Here is a 14,951-nt window from a genome sequence, read left to right on the forward strand (position 1 = left end):
AAGCTGGTGAGTGAGGTGAGGTTATTTATGCTATAGCAGGCAGCAAAGGGTCACAGTGATGCTGGCCCAAGTGACATGCTACTGCATGCTGCCTAACCTGCAAGGAGGAAATAAAAGGTCAACAGCATAGGCCAAACAGAAGTAGTAAACATCATCTGACAATGAAGATTGATTTAAGATGCAGCCCAGCAGTGTGTCAAGTTATTATAGTAATAAATCTGCTATAAACATTGTGTTTTAGTGAGGAGCATTTATTTATTTATTTATTTAGAGCGTATAAGGGTTAGAACATTATGATGGAAGCATATGATAGCCATTCCCATGTTCAATCATGCGTGGTAAGCTGTTGCAGCAATTTTTGGGTTGATACCATTCGTTACATAGATTTGATACACCTAGGGCTGCAACTTTCAGGAAACTTTCCATGGGAAGTTAAATTGGGGAATTTTGGAAATTTTGTTTTGTCATGAGCAGACATGCATGAAAACTACAAATTTAAAAAAATATATTATTTTTTTTACTTTAACCAATTCTTTCATTGAACAACAAAAAACATGAATGTTGAATAAAATAAATATATTACCTATTCCTCTGGTTTCTGCATTTTTTTTTTATGACTGATCAGTTGATGCTCAATAAAGATGAAGCCTCTTAAATAGCTATTGTATAAACACATTTTGATTTATTTTTTTCCTAGTTTAACACCCAGTAATATCATCAAAACTTACTTGACTGCATATAGTCTATGAGCTCAAATGTAGTCGTGAGGCTTCGGTAGTCCAGCTGTAGTGTGCAGGATTCTAGATATGATCTGTGCATCTGATGGAGGAATGCAAAGTGCAGGGTAGAAATTCACCTTGATTTGCATTAAATCTGGTTGTTTTGACCAAGGTTATGCTGCAAGATGTTTTTTTTCCAACTACAATTAAGTTCCCTGTTATAGGCCAACCTACAATTTCGCAAATTTCCAGTTTACTGCCATTAATTCCAATATATTCCTGTTAATTCCCATGGAGAGTTTCCTATTTTGAAAATTCCCAGAATTTTGCAACCCTAGATGCACCCAGACTTTAACCTTGCAATACAGGAAAACCATACATCCCGAATGTCCTAGATCTTTAGTTTATGGTTGTAAATTTTCATGAAGCTGTGATTATCCTAGAGGTAACTATAGGTCATTTTATATATTGACGTCAAGTTTCAAAAAATGGTCTCACTGCAATGAAATGGCTATTATGGGAGCTAATATCATCACACATAATCAAATGTGGCTCACTGAATCCACAAGAGTCTCAACTTTCAATTCAAACCTAATTTATGCAACTCCAAGACTGTTTAGACCCAGGTATGCACTAATACACCATTTCAGAATAGGCAAAAAATAACATATTTGTACTTGAGGATATACCTGATGTAAACTGGTGCCTTAGTGGGAGCTTTTCTCCCAGCTAGATGACTAATTCGGGTCTCTTCTGCCTGGCTGTAGAAAAAGAGAAAGGGTTACAGTCAGAACCAAAATCACATTAATTCAGCAAACACAGTTTTCATAGATCTGCTTTTTTGCTGAAACCTACTCTTTCATCTCTATGGCCAAACATCAGATTATGTGAGACAACATGACTATGGATATTAATCATGTAGGTATCAAGAAAAAAGTAGATTTTAAAAAGCAGATTTTCTTTAGATAGTAGTGAGGTATTAAAACTCGACTAGGCTGCTTTATTTACCAGTTAAACATAGACTATGTTTGTTATCAGCACTTTTAAGAAATGTGGCTTTTAGGCTTATGCTGGTTGTTGATCGGATTGTATAGTAGCAATTGAAGAGATGATTGTTTTAGCTACACTTATATTAAGGCGTTAATAACCAAATACTGTCAGACCTAAGAGTTTATAAAAATGATCTCTAGGATCTGTGCACTGCTCGGCATTTAAGAGATGTTTCTAATCTAGCGGCATGTCCACACACTGAGCTCCAATAATCACTAAATAGGCACTGGTAGGAGGATTAAGCGAACTGAAACAAGACCATGTTGTCACAGAGCACAGTACTGAAACTAGATCAAATAATCCCAAGCTTTGTCTTCCTTTTAAAAAGGCAAAACATATTGTTCCTTTATCAAATTCTGGAGGCAGAGGGTATGTCCTGACAGTCAAGTCGGTATTTTTTTAACGATCAAATCAGTGATATTGTGCATCATACTGTATTTTACTTGAGAGAAAATGATTTTTCTTTCATTTATAGGAGGCACCCACACACAGACACACACACACACAGACATACACAGACACACAGACACACAGACAGACACACACACACACACACACACACACACACACACACACACACACACACACACACACACACACACACACACACACACACACACACAAAAACAAGTGTTTGCTGCAGGAACAATGACTTCTGTTTTCCCTCAATCTTTGTCCTTTATGTCCATCTTCTGCACTTTCTAAACAATGCAACTTCTAATTTCCTTCATGGCTTCATTAACACAACTCACTGCTACAGAAAACTGTTGCTCACTGTTAATTGCTTTGGTTTGTGGCTATCATGTAGCGTATCATAGATGAAATAACATTTCGGTTCAAGGCACACCCACTTCCTGTCTTGTGAGCTATTTTTGTTGGGGCGTCAAGGCAATCCAAGTGTCAGGAGCTTTATTTCCAGACAAAAATGCAACTCTGTCTTCCCTGGAATGACACAGAGTTGTTGCAAGCTCCCTCTTGGACTCAGTGTATAATGACATCATTTCCTGTTTTAAAAAGCCCTCCAATGCCATAAAAGGAAATTTTAGCAATCTGTAGGCTCCCCGCTACGCTCAAGCCAGAAGCAGTGCATCCTGTGCAATTAGAAGTCTGCAGTGAAGGTAATTTGTTTAGTTCCAAACAGTATTTAAATAAGTTTGGGGTTGTGCTTTTTTAAAAATCAATTGCAGAAAAAAAAAAATCCCAACAGAAGACCAAAAGAATTTAAAAAATGTCAGTCTATAAAAGGGTAAATTCTCTCTGCTTTCCAGTGTGTCCAATATCAAGTAAAAGGAAGAAAGGCGATCCATTTTCAAAATACAGTGAAAGCCTGGAGGTCCATGTCCGCTCCATGTGGTTTGACAAAAAAAAAAAAAAAACCTCTTCAGTTTATATTCCCTGCTATAAAACAAAGGCAGCTGTTACGTGCTACAGATAGCTGATGTTAGCACATTAGTGAATGCCTCCCACCCCACGCTTACTGAAAAGGAGAAGTACACAGACAGAGCAGCAACTACTGCAGGCACTGAGAAATGAGGAGTGCAAATAGCTGCCACAATGAATTAGTTGTCAGAAAAAGGCTACTTCGATATCAGAGAAGCACTCAGGCTGCACAGAACCAACACATTCACTGCTTGATTGACTGAATGCAGATTGATGTCTGGTTCTGCAGTTCAGGACAATGTAATGTTGTTCATGATGGTTAGTTTGTGAATTTGTGTAAAATGAGAACAAGTCTTTAAATTAGTTCACTCATTTATTTAATTATTTATTTAATAGTATATATATATATATATATATTTTTTTTTTTTTTTTTAATTATACCACTCAAATTCATTACTGTGATTTTGCTTGTTGCATGAGGATCAACACTTGGACAACATCTAATTTTAACAAATGTCATGTCTAAGCCCAAAACATGTCAATTTTCATTCCTTCAAATCATGACAATAAAACACAACATTAAAGGTAACTGAAAAATCTTGGAAACTGATTTCCAAGTGAATGTTTGAGCCCTCCACATAGTATTTATCAGTTCCAGCCGGTTGACAAGAGATTAAAACCAGCATCATGATGCCTTCATTCACTGACAATCAAACAGCATAAAACACCAAAGAGTCTAGCAGACCTAAGCAGTCTTGCAATGCCCTACGTTCAGGCGTAGGTATACACTATGAATGGCGTAGGTGACTGACTGAAGAAATGTCACTCTATATGGCATACTGATTAATTGAAAACTGAAAATCCAAATCTCCAAATCAAAGGAGAAAAATGATCTATCTATATCTATATCTATGTCTATCTATCTATATCTATCGATAGATAGATATAGATATATACATATATAGATAGATAGATAGATAGATAGATATACATAGACACTCTGTGTGTGTATATATATAGAGAGAGTGTATATATATATATATATAGAGAGAGAGAGAGAGGGGGGAGAGAGAGAGAGAGAGAGAGAGAGAGAGAGAGAGAGAGAGAGAGAGAGAGATTGTTATCGGACAGTGTTATCGGGATATGAATGTGGACATGGTGTTAGCTACTCTGAACTTGCTCCTTGGACACTTAGGCTAATATAATTCCTTTAACAGACCAATGATTCTGTTAGATGAACTCAACAGCCATCAATATCTTTTTGAAAACTTGAGTCTTTATCTTTGCTTTGGGAGACCCCTAAAGTGGTCATATGGAGGGAGATTATTTCATTCTCCTCTATGGTAAACAAACCAAAAGCAAGCACAAGAATGAGAATTTCTCAGTTCTATAAACAATATATCATAAATATTCAAATATTCCCACTGCAGAACTAGACAAGAAGAAGTTGGATCGCCAAGCTAAGTATGAGCTGTTACTGTCAGAAAATACCAAATAGCTAATGCTGAAATATCACGTGGCTTTGTTCATGAATATGGGGAGAAAAGAACAAGAACAACTTCTCGATTTCATAAATAACATAGGCTACATGGTCAATAATCAGTCTCTCCCACTCCAGGACCACACAACAGGAAGGTGGATCTCTGAATTAAGTATGAGTTACTGTCAGATAAGACCAAGTCCTCCAAACTTCTGATTCCACAAATAAAAAGACAAAATAGTGATTTAACAGTTAACTCCATCAAAATTTATGAGCCATTTAAATTTGATCTTCAAATCATGCACATTTGAGACTCCTGCTGATGACTTACATTAATATTTTCTTCTCCAGCCTAAATGTCCCTACAAACAATAGAGTCCACAGAGAAGAGCTAGAGCTGCTATTACACCAAATATATAGGCAAAACTTGGGAGACACTAATTATCAAATTGTATTGTGAAACGTGTTTCAAACTACAAATTAATTTACTGTATGATTCAAATATCATACAGTACAGTAGCTTATCAACCATAAACCATATAAACTCTGACAAAAAGAAGCGAAAAGAGCACAAATTAAAATAGCAAACACACACACACACACACACTAAAGAGCCACCAAGATACAGTTCCTGAAATATGAAACAGCAACGACTGTTTCACTCATCATTTTTTTAGTGCCGAGATGTCAGGCTATGTGACATTTTTTACATGGTTATTTTTATCCTGTTTGGCTTGCTTGTCAGCAATGGTAAACTTGCCCAAAAAACACAGTGTATGTCCTGGATTTTTTGACCCACAATCCGACTAGACACTGCCACAACAGGAGTTTTTAAGAGCGACATAGCAACCCAGTACTATGAACAGAGAGGGACAGCAAGAGAGCTGCATGCGAGAGAGAGAGAGAGAGAGAGAGAGAGAGAGAGAGAGAGAGAGAGAGAGAGAGAGAGATGATCAAGCGAGGTAGTGAGTGAATGGAAAGGGTGCGCAAAAAATTTTAAGCTGATAGGCTCGAGATCAGCCAACGATGGACAGACAGACGGACTGATGGAAGGATGGACACACACACACACACAGACACACAGACACACAGACACACACACACACACACACACACACACACACACACACACAGGGATTGACCCTTCACTAAACGCCTCCCTAGAATAGCAACTGTCCAATCCTATGTTGGCAACCGTAACCATATCAACCATAACTAGCACTTCTGTGCTAGTTATGGTTTCAATGCAAGGAAAATGCCTAAATGTATACACAAACTCATCAGCTCATCAAAACTGCTCATCTTGTTTTTCTCTTCAGGTGTATTTTCCTCACACACATACTTCTTGGGTCTTAGAGTCTCACTGAACACACATGAGCTTGTCCTGTTGTGCCTCTTTCTGTCTTGCTCTCCCTATGTGTTTGTTCTGTTGACTTTCTTCATCACCAGTGTCACAAGAGCAGTGTCAAAATAAAAGGTGACCATATGTGGAGAAACCATGTTAATGACATAACAATGCAATAACATAATAATGACAAAACCAACATGGTACTGAATGACACTTCCTTGGTCCAATATGCTGTAGTAGCATGGTATTTAAGGTACCATAAAGGTACCGAATTTTGATACTCAGCGCTACTATTAATTCATACTATAATTATACTATACTACTATAAAATAATACTATTATTTAAGACTATGTGTGTGTGTCTGTGTCTGGGCAAAGTGCTGGTCACATTGTGACAGTGAAACTGTGGTGCTAATGGAAAAGCCTGAATGGGTTGTTATTAAACAGCATAGTTAAATTCCTACCTAAAGTTCTTACCCTGCATTTTTAATCAGTTATCAGTCAAATAATTTCTCCAGATCAAACTGGATCAGGTGACAATTCATTCTCTAACACCCAATTCCTCCTAATTGATAGCCTTGGTTTACCCAGTTTTCTCTATTACTACTGGGCAGCAAGTATACAAAAAAATATTTACTTGGTCCAATTACCAGATGAGGACTGCTGTGAAATGCAAAATAGATTGTGCAGTTCACTTTCAGTCCTGGTAAACTCTAAACTTCCCCTATCCATTTCACAGTATACCTCTGACCCAACTGTCATAAATACCCTGCGGCTGTGGCCACAATTTTGACACCTGTTTGTATTTAGAGAGTTCTCTACCTTATCTGTAACAAACATGTTTTTGGTCCTGCCAAAACTGGTACTGCTTTCTGGAACAGGCTTGGAGATCTCAATTCTGCCAGTATTTTCTCAAACATGAAAAAGATGTCTTAATCTTATCATTATCACTATTATCTCCAGGTTCTCCATTTCATACGAAAGTCTTAATCAGAACTTTCCAAATGCTCAACAGTCATGCATTACAGACACCATCCTTGAAATCCTTGAACCTTATCCTTGAAAGCCTTACACCTTTAAGTACTCATTTCACAAATCTACAATAGTACAACTTCCAGAAGTTGGAATCACTGGGTGACCCGTGATAAGCTAGGCAACACAATGCAAGGCAAGCTTATTTGTATTGCACATTTCAACAACAATGCAATTCAATGTGTTTTACATAAAACATAAAAGCAACATAGGTAAAATAAATAAATAAATAAATAAATAAATACATAGACATTTAAATGCAATTAAAAATATGTAAATTAAACTAACAGAATAAGACAAAATAAACCAGAAGAGTAGGCTAAACGTTAGAGTGCAGCACAAGATATTCATAAGAAAGCTTCAAATTTAATTTAATAAAAGGCAGCCGCAAACAGAAAAAAAAACCTTGATTTTAAAGAACTGGGAGTTGCAGCAGGCCTGCAGGTTTCTGGGAGGTTGTTCCAGATATGCAGTGCATAAAAAATGAAAGCTGCCTCTCCATGTTTAGTGTTGACTTTGGGGACAGAAAGCAGACTTGTCCCAACCCATTTCAGAGGTCTGGGTGGTTTGTAACATAGCAGAACATCAGAAATGTAGGCTATTTTGGCTCTGAACCATTCAGTGCTTCATAACTAAAAACAGTATTTTAAAACTGATTCTTTGACGGACAGGAAGGTAGTGTGTAAAGATTTCAGAACTGGAGTGATGTGATCCACTTTTTTGGATTTAGTAAGGACTTGAGTAGTCACATTCTGACGATCTGCAGCCGTCTGATCAATTTTTTCAGGGAGACCTGTGAAGACACTGTTACAGTAGTCAAGTCAACTGCAGATAAATGCATGGACTAGTTTTTCCAAATGTTGATGAAACATTACACTTTTAATTCTTGATAAATTCTTCAGGTGATAGTAGGAAGACCTTGTAATTATCTTAATGTGGCAGGAATTGATCATGTTTTTTAGTGCTATAATCTGCACAGCAACTCCAACATGAACATGACAGAACACTTCCAGTAAAAACCCAAAGACAGGGAACAAATACGCCTAATGGGAACTCAAATGGGCTATCTGTGCAAATTAAGATGGAAATACAAATATGAGTACTTGACACAAGTTTATCAATATCAATGTCTCACAGTAGGTATTGCAATATATTGTATTACACAACAGTTGGTTCCAGGGGCGCAATCTGATAAGTGGCATGTATGCTGATATACAGTATAACAGCACTCTGTCTTTTACCATCATGTAGCACTCTGCTTTACTAGTCTTCAGAAACAACGGTTAACTGCATTAACACCCAGGAAGAGTTAAATCATGAATGGTAGTCTAAGGATGATGTGTGGGAGGACAGAAGTGTGGATATCAGTGGCCTCTTTATTCGTTTTTTGCCCCCACTGAGTGGTAGCACTGTCTCCTATGGTTATGCTTTGTGTTATGGCTATGAAGAAAGTAGCATGAGCAGATACTATAATGGAAACCTCCAGGCAAACTAGCATGTGTAGGGCTCCAGAAGGTGGTTGTATATGTGACCATTTTTTGAGAGTGTGCGAGTTAAAATTCGATGTGGTCACATTAGTGCAAGCGCATTGGATTCACATTCTCCAAAGCTGAGGACACAGAACTTTATGAAACAATCCATTTAGCTGTGAAAGAAGCAGTATATAGCTGATTATTTAAAAAAAGCAAAATCAGGAGAGAGAAGAGGAGGCTGGTGAGGTTGGAGAGCCAATGAAAGGTTCCGACTGATGCCACTGTTGATGGAAGTGCTGGCAGGGAAAGACTGACTGACTGCATGTTCATACCAGATGCACTGCAAAGGGTTAATTCTTCAATTCTACTTATTTTCTCCTTTTACAACAAATTCTTTCTTTTTTGGGGGGGCTGTTAAGTTTGACACTTGAAGATCCTTTGTGTTGGATTTTGAGTGAAGGTTTTTTCATTTGTTCTCTGACTTTGACTACAACAAACAAATACAAAAACTGATACGACTGACTCTTAAAAAAATCTTAAATGTCAGGAGAGAGACCTTGCTGGCACCCCTTAGACATAATCAAAAATAAATTAAAACAAAGGAAAAATCCCTACTCAAACCGTCACAACATCCCACATTTGTTTTTTTTTCCTTTGCTACTTTGATTTCTTTCAAAAACGTGGACAGAAGCAATGACTTAATAAGCAGGAGGTGACCCGAAAATTAGTCATGAATATGTAAAAAGCTAAAAGAAATAGGGTGGGTACAATTACTCAAGTACTCGTTGTTGACATCAGTATTCAAGTAACATCTTACTATACACGCACCTGCGCAGTGTGTTGGTTTTGGCTACAACTCATTGGGTATTACATGCACCATGTCAGCCGCGACCAGGAAGGGTGATGTCTGGAAATACTTTGACAAAAAGGACAACGGTAACGTGCAGTGCAAGATATGTGGTGTTAAACTTGTATATCACAGAAACACCAGCTCGGTGCTTAACCACATGCACTTAAAGCACAAGGAGAAAACAGCGGAGACAGCTCACAGGCAGCCTCGCATCACATCTTTTGCTAGCCCTATTAGCACATGCTAATGTGATGATACCAGAGCGGAGATGATTAGATTTATTTAAACTTTGTGTTTATGATTTAGGCTATTGATTGAGAGTTACATGTTAAGCAACATAGAACAGAAGTCCACCCCGCTGTGACGTGGTGATGGAATCGCACTTGGTTTACAGTGTTGGCTGTTTATTGACAAAAATAAATGAAGATATAAGAATGATGTAAGAATGTTCTCCGAGTCTGTGTCCAACTGGAAACACTAGCAGAACCAATGTGCGGACCTCCCATATTTATTTTTTACGGTAAAATATAGAATTCAGAAGTAAGCGATTACTCATTCATGATGTAGCCTAATTCGAGCACTCGGATATTGAAATCACTGAAAATGCCCATCCCTAACGTGAAACCCAGAAAATTACCCACAAAATATTAAAAATAATAATAATAAAAAAAAATTGAAACAAGTTATATTTATAATTGTTAAAACGATCTATTTAAACATCATATCAGTGATGCTGAACCAGCTTTCTTATGTTAAAATTTTCATTCTCTACTTTTAAATGATTTCTTATGGTTAACTGCTTGTGAAAGGCTGTGTTCAGACACCTTTCACAAGCATGTAAACTATTCCTCTTGTTGCTGAGGAACCCCTGGAAAACCCTCAGAATCAGGCTAAACTGCAGTGCATGATAAAGACTATTGGACTGGATCACGTAAACCCACTGTACATAGACGTCATTCTTAAAAGTCAACCAGATCCTATATGAGTGACTCTATGATGTGCCTATAGACTGAGGTGTATTTTATTGTTACAGATGGATAAATATTGTATTTCCTCAGGGTTTATGTGACATTGATGTTTAATAAAACATTTGCCTTATATGTTCTTGAGCTTAATATAAGTCTACATGCTGCCACTTGGGTTCACCAGGAGATCCGCTGTACATTTATTGTCTTCCTATTCATTTTTATTGCATTCACAAAAACAACTCTCAAGATCCAGTGAACCACACCTACTTTCTCATTCAGTTATATCATGGAAAAACTACTATGTACTACATCAGATATAGCTGGGCTGTTTCTTGTGTCTGCTGCATACACCATTTCTTCAAACTTTGAAGGAAGACTTGGACCCACTTATGGTTTAGGTTTGGCAGTGTGAGAATTTTGACATACTTTGTGAAGTCTTGAAATGACATGAAAAACCTTCCCCTACAATATCTTGTTCCTCCCCTCAAAGTCTTGCCTGTTATGTTGACAAGGGCAGGGGTTTTCAGATGTTTTCATATTCCAAGTTGACTTTCAATAAGCCATGGACTAGGGCTGAACAATTCATATCAAAATATGGCCAAGTGCAATATTAAAATTGTAGGAGCTACAACTTTTAGATAAAGGTAAAATGTGTGATGCCATGGCCTCCAAACTGATGTTTAAATATGATGTTTAAATATATCATTTTACAGATTACAAATTTCAAAAAAATGTGCTTATTTTCTGTGTGTTTTTTTTTCTATTTCTTACTAATGTTCCAGTCATTTTTGGCTTATTTGATAATCACCTTTTTCCCAACAAATTCACTTGATTTCTTTCAAAAACATGGAAAGAATGGCAATAAGTAAATTTGATGGAAATGACCTGAAAATAGAAAATAGGTGAAAAAATAAAAATGACATGAAAACTGTGTTTATAAAGATTAAAATGGTATGAGTGACATCAGGATAGGATTTCTTGTGTTTAAATGCTTGTGAAAGGCATCTGAACAAACTACTGCAATAATAATAATACTTCGATATGTATAGTGATCTATAAAATAATGAAAACACTACCAAAATATGAACGAAAATACCAGGAAAGTTGCAAAAGCAGCCAGTCAGTCTATCAACAGTCATCTCTCTAGCCCTTTATTCCCCACAGTCTAGGCCACAGCAGCGCTTGATCTGCATCTTTGTATGAGCCAACAGCCAAACCTATTTATTTGTGATACTGCAATAACCAGATAATTACACACTATTCATATCTAAATTTTTAATATCATCATGAATATTGCAATATAGCGACACCCCTAACAGCTACCCTAGCTTTTCACTGACACGTTGTCCTCATAACATGCCTTCATAAGTACACATAACATTGTTATGGTTAGGGCTGAACGATTAATTGCATTTGCAATAACATCGTGATATGATAAAACGCGATTTCCTAACCGCAATTTGCATCGATTATAAATTGGTCACGAGACGCGAGCTACAGCGAGTGGAGCTCTCAGCCGCACCAACTTTTCATCCTGCCCACCTGTTGCGCCATTGCCTCTGGCTCAATGGAGCAGTCAGAAACTGATGCTGCGTTCCAGGCCACCCGTAACTGGTGATTTACTGGTTAAAAGTCAAACCTGTGAATTCACGCCTATGAACTCGATTGTGTTCAACGGACTCCAACTTCCTCGTTCGGCGTCACGCAGTTTATGTTCTGTACACAAGATTTTTTGAGAGGCGGGGGGGTCTGACAGGCCGCTCACCTGTCAGATCCGGCAGACCTGACGGGGTGGGCGCGGTTTCGGCCGGTGCCGCGGCCGGCTCGCCTGATGCCGACTGATGGTGCCCCGATGCCACGGCCGACTGGTGCCATGGGGGCGGGTTGGAGTAGTAACATGAGAGGGCGCAAGGCAGTAATTTCGCTTGGGGCGGCAACGTAGGCAGAACCGCCACTGCCTAACGTTACTGCTTTTGGCAATCGTTCAGTGTCAGGAAGTTATAACGTTCGACTTTGAAAACGAGGCACGGCTGCGTGTGGAGAACAATGTTTTCTTGCACTGGAGACGGCGTATGCGAATGGTTGTAATATAACAATGTTGTCCTCTACCCCAGCCCAGCTAACTACCGGAGCCTACGTAGCCCAAACTTGTGGAGTACACCAGGCTTGGGCCGACCCCGGGTAAAGGGCTTGGTGCGCCGCTCCGAGACCACCCCTTCCAGCCGCTCTCGGTACAGCTGTTTAGGTCGACCTCAGGTGCGGCTAGTTGTGTTCATACTACCCGCACCACACCAATTAGGCCAGCCTAGACAGTTAGGTCGACCTAAACACTGTATGTGTGAAAACACCCTAAGACTCACAGCAGTCTGAACTAGAACACAGAATGTCAGGAAGGGTACATAATACATCCTCTTAAAAAAAAAAAAAAAAAAAAAAAACATGAGGAGACAGCTATAGTCTTATTTGTTTGCTTGTTTGTTTTGTAGGGCAAACAGTCAACTGTAAAGATACATCAGCATTATTTTTTTTAAAAATCGTCTACTGGACACTTGAACTAAAAAACAACAGCTTATACTCTTCAAAATCCAATGTCAACTAACGCACTGAGACTCTCTAAATAAAATGGTAAAATAGTAAAATAGTGAAAGTGACAGCAGTCTTGTCAAATGACATCCGCAACCCAAACCTCCTTTTTATCTCAAGCAGTCAGCTATGTTTTTTTCCTGAGCAGTTCAACCTCTATCTAATATCCTTCAGCCCTATCTGTGCACTGTGTTAGAGAGTTAACTGTCCCCCAACAACGAACTGAGTATTAATATAACTTATCTTATTGTGCCAAAGCAACAGAGGGTATTTCTGCAACACCAGGGTTGATAAGTACACCAAGGGGGAAATCCCATGCCAACAATCTGTCTGTAAACATCATCAAATTCCTGACATTTTTGTGTTAATGACGGAAACACAAGTTGAGTACACCAAGATTGGGTTCAAGATCCAAAAGTGAAAGAGTAAATTTTGGTTTCATCATGGCTTGTGACTTGTAGTAGGTCATACAGTAATAACTAAAAGCACTTGTTGGCTGAGTGTTATTATTATATAAGTGGTCAAAACTGTTTTGGATTTCTAGCATTCCAGAATTCCCATGAGTCTCCAAGAATGCAAGAAGTCCGGTCTGTGACATTTAAGATGAGGGGCAATGTTAGTGCGATCTCTTCTGTTCTTTGGGAAAGCAAACCAGTCAGAGTAGCTAGTTGGATGCAGATGGGGGGGCTGGCTTGTGTTCAGCTTGTCCATAGCACCAGGAACTCCGGTATAACTTTAGTGAAACAGATCACTTCTGCATTGGTAAAAACTTTGTAGGTATTAAGAAATGCAACACCAGTCTGTCCGCCACGGTAAAATGGTTCTGAGTGGAACATAAATGTAGTGTATATGGCCTTAAACAGACCATTCCATAATCATACAGCCTTTACATGAAAAATGGTTTGTGCCACAGAAAAGCATGGTATGACACATAGTCACTAAACTGAAATGAGGCATTTCTATAGCATATTAAGCACAGTTTACATAAATGTTTCCATTTGAAATCTGATTATTCTCATATGCAATTTGTCAACATTTAGATTTTAGTCATTTAGCTGACATTCATATCCTAAGTAAATAACAAAGAGTAGTAGCAGACAATCTCATGCTTAATGCAGATTTTTGACTTACACCTTATTTTTTTCCTTGATGGAAAGTTGTGTGAATGAGAAAACATGCGACTTGTGTAATCACATCACCCCAACCCTCAACTTATGAACCATGACTTGTCTTGTTTTGGTGTTCACAGCATTAAAAAGGACCATACCAGTGATTCTGTATGTTTAGCATCATACCTACAAAATGTCTACACTTCACATTACTGCTAATCTTTTCCTAAAGCAAGCAGTTGTATTTTGGAGCTCCAGTTTTATTTTTTCCCATTTTTCCAACATAGACAAATTGTCATATACTTCCCTATGATTACCAAACAGCATTTCTGCCTGAAATGCCCATTACCCATGTCTGTATGCTGATAAGTACGAATCACTTATCTGCTGTAAATGTGTTTGTGATCCCAATTATCATACACTGACATTATTGCCCCATCTCAGAAACAGCATGTAAGACACAGCAGAACATCAGCCTTACAAATCTACAACAAAGTATTCTAAGATGTCAGACAAAATGGTTTGGTAAGGCCCCTGTGTACTGAGAAATAAAACCTTAAGGGCAAAATTACATCTTGCAAAGCACAAGCAGCTGTGATTCCGGTTCTTTCAGTATTCTTTCTGCAAGCCCCCACAGGCGTTCTTTTATAGTTTCTACTTCTGATACCTCCCCCATCTGTGATTGATCCTGATATCACATTGCTGAGTGTGTCGCTTTAGTTTTGGGTCATCTGCTACTTCCAGTGTCTTGGGAGCGACACTTCGCTTGTGTAAAGACGATAACCAAATATGGCCATAATTAACAAGAAAACTATGAAAAATGATTGGGAGTAAGCCATGTACAAAAGATGTTTTTATAACCCAGTTAAGGGTTTTCACAAAAAACAAAAAACCAAAAAAAACATACACAAAACATGCATACACCTGCAATAAAAGGTTTTTGCACATTAGGCTTCCCTC

At 38.2% G+C, this 14,951-nt stretch overlaps 1 protein-coding gene across 2 annotated transcripts in view; it reads right to left on the reverse strand.

Moving 5' to 3' along the window:
• tln1 (talin 1) overlaps window positions 1-14,951 on the reverse strand; it is a 116,567-nt gene that overhangs the window by 92,402 nt on the left and 9,214 nt on the right. The window contains exon 2 of one of the 2 annotated variants that reach the window (XM_030064653.1): window positions 1,409-1,480. The exons of the other annotated variant lie outside the window; for it this stretch is intronic. The gene's annotated coding sequence lies outside the window, so the exon portion shown is untranslated. The remainder of the gene's footprint in view (window positions 1-1,408; window positions 1,481-14,951) is intronic. 2 annotated transcript variants of the gene reach the window in all.

Source organism: Myripristis murdjan, chromosome 12 (genome assembly GCF_902150065.1).
Source record: "Myripristis murdjan chromosome 12, fMyrMur1.1, whole genome shotgun sequence".
NCBI lineage: Eukaryota > Metazoa > Chordata > Actinopteri > Holocentriformes > Holocentridae > Myripristis > Myripristis murdjan.